General features: G+C 43.8%; 1 long non-coding RNA gene across 1 annotated transcript in view; it reads left to right on the top strand.

Moving 5' to 3' along the window:
* Nucleotides 1–3624: 3624 nt before the first annotated feature.
* Nucleotides 3625–8235, top strand: part of LOC135103987 (uncharacterized) — a 17073-nt gene continuing 12462 nt past the window's right edge. The window contains exon 1 of the long non-coding RNA XR_010270265.1: nucleotides 3625–3873. This is a non-coding gene — a long non-coding RNA (uncharacterized LOC135103987). The remainder of the gene's footprint in view (nucleotides 3874–8235) is intronic.

The raw sequence follows: 8235 nt of genomic DNA, 5'->3' as shown, positions 1-8235 counted from the left end.
AAAATACTATTACCATTACATAAAATTTCTTAGGTGTAGTTACTAATACTCGGTCTTAATCACCGGCATAAACTCATGCTAGCGAATCACCACCACCGCCACCACCACCACCACACAGCTCACCTCACTCATCGGGATCTACGCTACCTAGATTGTACCTTAGATTGAAAGCCTGATTAATTGCACCAGTTATGTGTGTGGAGAGGGAGGAGGAGGAGGGGCTGCTTGCCAGGAGGATGCTCGTGGTGGTGGTGGTGGTGGTGATGGTAGTTGTGGTGGAGAATTGGGCATAGTTTGTGCATTTGACACTCTCTCTCTCTCTCTCTCTCTCTCTCTCTCTCTCTCTCTCTCTTGGTTTATCACTGACTTGTCCTGGAAGTTACCTTCAGTAATGGATGGCTTTTACTGAGGTTGCATGAGAGCGTAGCATACCACACAGATTCATTGTTGTCTAACTGATCCATATAACGTGGCAGCTCTGACCCTCATATACTCGATCCTGATGTCAACGTGGTCAGAACTGCCACCTTTATTTGTCTGTGAAGGTAACTGTTTCATACAGGGACTATGACTAGGTCCGACTACTTGCTCCTTCCCTTATTTTCTTATGTTCTTATGTAAAATTCATAAGCTCCTGCGTATAGTAGGGTGGTCCACGAAACTAACCCGTTCCACCAAGGGCTGACGGAGCTAAGACTGTGAATGATATGTGCTCTGTCTGGATCAACCCATGTGGCACTGTCGGCCTGGTACTTAGGTATAGAGATAATGAAAATTGATTCACATGAACATTGGTTTGTTCAGCGTCATTTGTATGTAAAATAGAAGGAAACACATCTTGATTCTCTACTTACAGGGCGGTGGTTATGTTGTTTGTTAATTCATTGATTATTTAGAAGTTTTGCTAACATACCAGTTGGCAGTAACAGAGACTGGAACACGTTCTTCAACAACATTCCTTCTCGTATTCCAAGAGGGAAACGAGTCAAAGTTATAGTAGTCTACCATAAAAGTTCTCCTTGGAACCTCACCATAGAAAACGTATCTTATTATAGGTAACTATATTAAAATTGTTGATTCTTGTCGATCTTGCAGCATAGTGGTTTATCTAGTATACATTTTGCAATACCGATAGACATTACGCCGCCATATTTTTTCACTGGAACAAACTGGAAACAAGGAAATCACCACCACAGTTATGACCGTCGTCACTAACAACCACATTCATCACTACCGCACATAAATGAGAGAGAGAGAGAGAGAGAGAGAGAGAGAGAGAGAGAGAGAGAGAGAGAGAGAGAGAGAGAGAGAGAGAGAGAGAGAGAGAGAAATTATATATTTTCAGTATTCACAGGATTTAAATGAACACCTTCATAATATAGAGAAAGGTCACACCAATATCGTCCTTATGAATGACGATTACACACATTATTTCTCGATATATCCTTTCTCTCTACGGATACGTTTTTTGTTTTATATGACATAGGGAGAGGGTTGTTACCGTATTATCTTGATGGGGGCGAACAAAACTGGCATGTGTGAGGTCTGAAGTTTTATAAGAGTGCCCCATTGTGTCCCAGCAATGCCAGTCTCACTTTCGTCACCTGAGGCCGTGCTCGTCATAGAGTTATGGCGTGTCACAGGCGTGGCATATGGTTATCATAACTTAGAAAGTCTCTCATAAACTGTATGTTATAAGTTATGACGACCAAAACCGTTTAATGCTTACTTGATTTCAAGTACGTAATGAAAGACGAAGCAAAAGTTGCCGTTTGCTATTAATTTATAGTTTCTATAAATATTTCCTTTGTTTTTATGGATTGTGAGAATAGACACAGTGAGTAAGATGGTAACTAAACCTTTGAAATACGATAAATGTGATCCTGTATGAGTGCCTGCACGTTTTCAAATGGACCGGTGGCAAGGATAGACAGTTTTCAAATGGACCGGTAGCAAGGATGGCCCTCTCGACGATCCCCAAAGGCTATCGCTACTGCATAACAGCATTTTCCCAGTAGCTTTCCCCAGCAACAAGATATCTAAAGGTTATGATCACTATGATTTCGAGGGTAAGTAGATATCTCCGTTCTGCGTCACTATGTAAGGCTTCTCTCACTAAATCGGTGACAAAAAGAATACCTGCACGGTCTAAACTGCTGATGAATTCTGTGTCATTAAGTCCATACAATACGTCCTATCTTGGTTAATAATTCCTGAGCTGGAGATGTTGTGGGGGGCGGGGCCATCCTGACAGTGGTAGGGTCTGTCATAAACCGCAAAGACAGGGTGGGCCCAGTTTTAGCATCCTTAGCGGGTTTATGACAGACACGCGCAGTTTATGACAAGAAAGTGCCATTTTGTCGTAGCTGACACGTCTCATAGCTAAGACCCGCAAGGACCTCTTCGTGAATATGGCCCCGTTCACCGTCTTCTCCTGTGAGGCCGTCACGCTAATAACCTTCTGGTTCATGCAAATTCAGCTGTAGTAAAACCTCTGCCACTTTTGCTCCATATATTCAGTAGCGAAGTATGTCACCTCCTTCCTGATTAAGGCTGTTGTTTTCCTTTGATTGGTTAAACTCCCTCAAAACTAAACCTTCAGGCCCAACCCACTTGATCTGTCCCACCTGGTCCATCTCTGCTCTTTTTCTCCATCCATCTCTGTCCTTTAGTACGTCAACCCGTCATCCCCCTCTCCGCCACTGTTACCAGCATCTCTCTCTCTCTCTCTCTCTCTCTCTCTCTCTCTCTCTCTCTCTCTCTCTCTCTCTCTCTCTCAGTAATAAGTATAATCAATCACTATCCTCTTCACGTTCAGTTTGAGGAGCAGGTGTGCCTCTCGGTGACTAATTAAGACACCTTTCTTTCTACCATGTTGCTAACCTATGTACACATCCAAATCCTAACCTATTTTCTTCACCCCCTTCCTTTCATAACCTTCGTAATTTATGGCTGAAAGCGATTCCATGAATAATCTATAGTTCATTACATATTATAAAGTCAACATGAGCAGGATTTCATTAGTGAATAATCGATGTTAATTAGTGGCAGACGGTATTATTGTTCAGCCGTGGGAGGTGAACTGTCGGTAATGGTGATCCCTCGTTGACTCGTTGGTGATTGTTAGTGTTTATATTAATTTTATCATCACTCGTCTGTCTTGGGAATCTGGAAATACTCAGTGCCGTTGTTGTCAGACGCCTCAAGAAGATTAATGCGTAACAAAGAATTCGTGTGTTTTTCATTGTTCAGACACGTTTAAGACGCTTGATTATTTAGATGCCAATATCCTGTGCACTGTTTATCATTAGAATATTTTGCATTTCGTCATCATCCACCTTGAATTGCTGTTCCGTGGCGAATCTGTCATCTCAACGCTTCAATTTGAGGCTTCGATTAAGCGTCACTGCCAGCTGAGTTGAAATATATCTTACTTAGATACGCAAAACAACCATATGTCCTGCATAACACCTCACCCTTGCTTTATGCTGCACACGTTAAAAGAATTCCTTGGATATTTCGCACAGTACAAAAGTGTGGAGGTACCTTGACGCAACACCATCTAGGAGATTCGAGGCAGGTCTTGAGATAACGAACCGAACGACTCATTCACCGGTTGGTCTTCCCCGCGCCACTACTCCATTACCGTCACGGCGATACAAGGGGTGCCGTTTCGCAGCTCAGTCATGCGTTAGTTTCATTATCATAAGTGCTGTGATCGTTATTTACCCGACGCACTGGTTACAGACTACCATGAAGATTCAAGATGGCTTTGGAATTGCTTGGCAGTTCTCTGAAAGGGAAGGCGTACTATCCCTGCCGGCTTCCTCCTGCTGGCTTCCTCCTCAGTTGGCGCCGGACATCAGGTGCAAGGTAAATAGTAACTGCTTGGAGTTTATTTTACTCTAGGTTATATTGTCAACTACTCTGTATTGCATGGTTATCTGCTAGGTTTGTATTTATTTATTAACTGAATTGGGAAGAACGGAGGGTAAGGGAAACAGGATGTGACGTCACTAAGCATCTATCATCTCACCCGCTGCCCATGCCTGCTTGTTCATTAACCGTTGTTTGCATGTTTCGTCTTTTGTTTATATTATTGCATGAAGGTTGTGTGATGGCGCCATACTGTTTTTGAGTCGTCATTTCTAAGTGTTGGATGCACGGCCAGAATCATTACCATACTCAGCGATGAATGACGGAAAGTGGCGCACACACACACACACACACACACACACACACACACACACACACATGCATATCATCCACGTATTCGTACAGAACTGGTGACATATTTTAAAGTAATCAGGCCACATTTTTAGAATCCAGTATATTCCGAAAAAAAAAAAGAAAGAGCCCATCAAAATCCTTATTACGAGGGAAATGGAATCCAAACACGAGCAGGAATGCCGATGAATTATGTATGATAATATTATGTTGGTATACATTTGGAAGTAATTAAAGAAATTAGAATAACTAGATATCAACATTTATATTTTACATTTTAAAAGGCACGTGCAAATTGAGTCAGGGGGTTTAAGGGAGCATGTGCTGTGCCGGAATTAGGGGTCTAGTTAAGGCAGGATTAGATATAGGAGTGCTTTTCATTCTCACGTGGGCGTCCCTTACGTCACCGTTTACGTCCTGAGTGTATGGGTGGGTGGGAGGGCGGGTGTGGAGAAAGGAAGCTAGAGAGACTCATAAGCCGCCTTTCGGCATTACTTCACCTCCGAGAGGGCAGTGATTTTTCCCGTGCTTTCTCGTCTCCTCAGAGCAAGTTCCTCCCAGACTCGAGGCTCCAATCACAGTAAAGAGCCCGGCAAGCAGAGAACAGCGAGCAGGGAACCGCGCCGTAACGTTATTCTGAGAGAGAAAACCAAATGAAAGACTGAAATGACAATTTGAAGTGGAGAATACTAACCCTCGCTCTAATAGGAAGAGTCCACCACTATCATCTTTATGAATCACTTGATTAAAAACATAATTTCCCGCTATTACCCTTTTCAGTGAGAATGGATATGTTGTAAGTATTAGTTACTGTGAGGAGGGGGTCATTGTTGCAGTCATGGTCGCTGTACATAAAGGACCTTACGATGACAAGAACGAATAAATGAATAAGGAAGGGGAAGAAGGAAAGCAGACGTGAATATGACATACAGCACGAGGGCCATTGCGGGCACTATTCGATTACAGATGATTGATACAGGGAATGAAAATTTGACGCTTCAAGGTTAAACATGAAAGGAATGTAGATCCGTTGTGGGGAGAGCATAAAACTGTCTAGGGAGAGAAAGCAGGATTGACTGATATGGGTGGTGTGATTTTGCTGCACGGGTTATCTGGCGCCTGCTGTCGAGGGAGGAGGTTTTTTGCAATTAGTGGGTGAGAAAAAAAAAAGTTGAATATGACGGTGTGTGATGATCAGCGTGTTTGGAAATAAGACGAGTACTTTGGCTGTGTCAACATTTTTCTCACCAGTCTGAGGGAGTGAAGTTCTGTTATAGTGGTGTGCTGCATGCTGTGGTGGCGAGGGCGACACACGTGGCTTGGCTGGCACACCACTGCATGCACGCCGCTGTCTGGACTCATGACTCGGCGGAGCTGCTGGCTGTGGGTGGCGTTGAGCTTCCCTCTACTCGCCTTGCTGCCGCCAGCCGCCTGCCGCCCGCCGCCTGCCGCCTGCCGCCCGTCCTGTCACACTGGTCATCTGCTATCTCGTGTACTACTTAGTGACGTGAGTTGACGATCACGGCCACCGCGTCTTCCATGTTACATCCAAGACGCAAGTGCGCCGTGTTGTGGAGAACGAATTCCTGATGAAGAGCAGTGGTGGGGCCTCCGGGTATTGGGCGGCTCGGGGCGTGCTGGGGGCACAGCGGTTGGTGGTGGTGGTGGTGGTGGTGGTAAGGGCGTGCAGTGTTATAAGCAGAATATTGTTAAAGTGCGTGGGCTGGGAGTCAACGTCACGCTGCACGCGGCGCGCGCCCCGCGCCCCTCCATCCTGCAGGTGGAGCAACTCTCTCTCTCCCTTTAGGCGCGCATCCCGAGCTTCCCCGTCACCTGCATCGCACAGGTGCAGATGACCAATTCAATTGTCTATTCTGAACAGGATATGATTTCTTTGTTTTCATTGCTGCATAACAGTATTGATTGACAGCACACGCCAAATTATTATTTTTTTCTTTTAAAAATAGTCTGCTTATTTTTAGAGTGATAATTTTCCTGAACTTATGATTTATTTCTTTAAGGGAAACATATATATTCTGACTGATATTTTGCTTCCATGTGTGTTCCGTGAATTCTCCTTTGATGTCGGCGTGGGCGTGGGTTGTGAGGGTGGAGGGGAGAGGTGGCATTCAGACGGGAGTGTATGGATGCATGTATGGTCTTTAACAAAGGTATCTGATGGGTGTGGGCTGTGTGGAAATGGGTGTGAGTGTATGTGTGGTAATTACAGTGATGCAGGGAAGGGGGGTGGGCGCGGGGAACGGGGCTGTACTGGGAGAGTGAATGGAGTTTGAATTATTCGTTTTCTGAAATGAAAAGTAATTAGTCTGAGAAGTGCTTAAATCACGTGTTCTACGGTTTAATATTGTTGTGTTGCGTTGTGTGTTGGGGAGGAAGGTTTAGGAGATGTTAAACAGTCTTAGAAGTTCGGCTGCATGTTACAAAGTTTAGTAGTGTTATATTGCGTTGTCTTGGGAGAAGGAAAAATTTGGGAAGTGTACATTCATGGGAACAGAAGAATAGTTATAAAAGTAGTAGACATTATTATTATAGAACTTAGCGGTGTTGTCATGTGCTGTGCTGTGTTGTGTCATTGAAGGGGAAAAGTCTTGTGGTGTTCCTCTATTAGATAAAAAAAAAAAAAAAAAAATGTGATCAAGGCTACGTCATGGGTGAGCTGCTGCTGAAGACACAACATCTGAGGCTCAGTTCCACACTTATCTAAAAGTAATCAGATAGAGGACGGATAAAACTGCATCATAAATGACACACTTTTGTGGAAGGAAAGAAAAGTTTGAAGGATATGAATTTTGATGACAAGATCAAAGTTACGAGGGAATATGAGAAGAGAGTTTGACGTTCACTTTATTTATTTATTTACTTATTTACTTATTTGTTTGTTTACCTATTCATTTGTTTAGTTTTTATCTATCTATTCATTCATATATTTGCTTGTTTACTTTAATGTTTGCTCATTCATTTTTACCTTAAGTCTTAAGTCCCGTTGTTCACAGATTCATTACTCTTTTACTCAAGGAAACTTATTTATTTATTTATTTATTTATTTACTTTATTAATCTCTTACTATTTCTTATGTCAAGTTTTCCATCAGGCTTTCCACGGTTGCCCTTTATTTTTCAACCCAAGGGAAGTTTTACGATGAATGCATCACTAGACTATCCATGGCTGGCTGAGTGAGTACCTACCTATGAGTACCTACCTACCGTGCCGATCCCTGGTGTCTGATTAACGACGCATCCTTGTAATAAATCCCCTACCTTCACACGATTCGCGTCCTTCCATCTAGTGGCGCAGGAACGAAGTACATACGTCAAGAACTTAATCTCCAGCGGAATTTCCAAGATCTGTCTCCTTCTGTACATTGAGGGGCATTTGCCAGCTTTCTTCATCCAGTGGCGCTGCTCCAGGGAGAAAAGTTGGAATTAGCGAAAAGGAAACCAATCACGCAAAAATTATGCGGAACTTTTTAACATTATGTCTTTTGAGCCCTTGGGAAAGCGGGGATCTTTTGTGCCTTGCGTGAAGGCTTATGAGATTAATATTCATCAGTGTGGAAGGCAAGGATGTGTAGGAAAAGAAAAAAAAAATTCTCTCTCTCTCTCTCTCTCTCTCTCTCTCTCTCTCTCTCTCTCTCTCTCTCTCTCTCTCTCTCTCTCTCTCTCTCTCTCTCTCTCTCTAACCCCCGTCTCACCCGTTCTTTATCGTCTATTACATTAAACAGTTTCTACACACATTTCTGCTTCATTGTTTCATCCCTTGGTCCCCTCGAGTCTGCCGTGCATCACCCTCGATCAATCTCGCGTCTCCGCCCCTCGCCCTGCCTCCTCTTCCTCCTCCTCCTGTTGCTGCCTTACTCTTGTCGCTGTGTCACTGCCCTCACCTCTTCCCCTCTGCGTCACTGCTCTCACCGTCCTGCCTGCATCCGGGGCTTCCTCCTCCTGCCTTTCCCTGTCACTGTAAAGCAAACGCATGGTCCTCTGTAGATTG

The sequence above is a fragment of the Scylla paramamosain genome, chromosome 10 (genome assembly GCF_035594125.1).
Source record: "Scylla paramamosain isolate STU-SP2022 chromosome 10, ASM3559412v1, whole genome shotgun sequence".
Lineage (NCBI taxonomy): Eukaryota > Metazoa > Arthropoda > Malacostraca > Decapoda > Portunidae > Scylla > Scylla paramamosain.
Note: the sequence above shows the minus strand (reverse complement) of the source record. Positions and strands in the feature narration are given on the sequence as shown.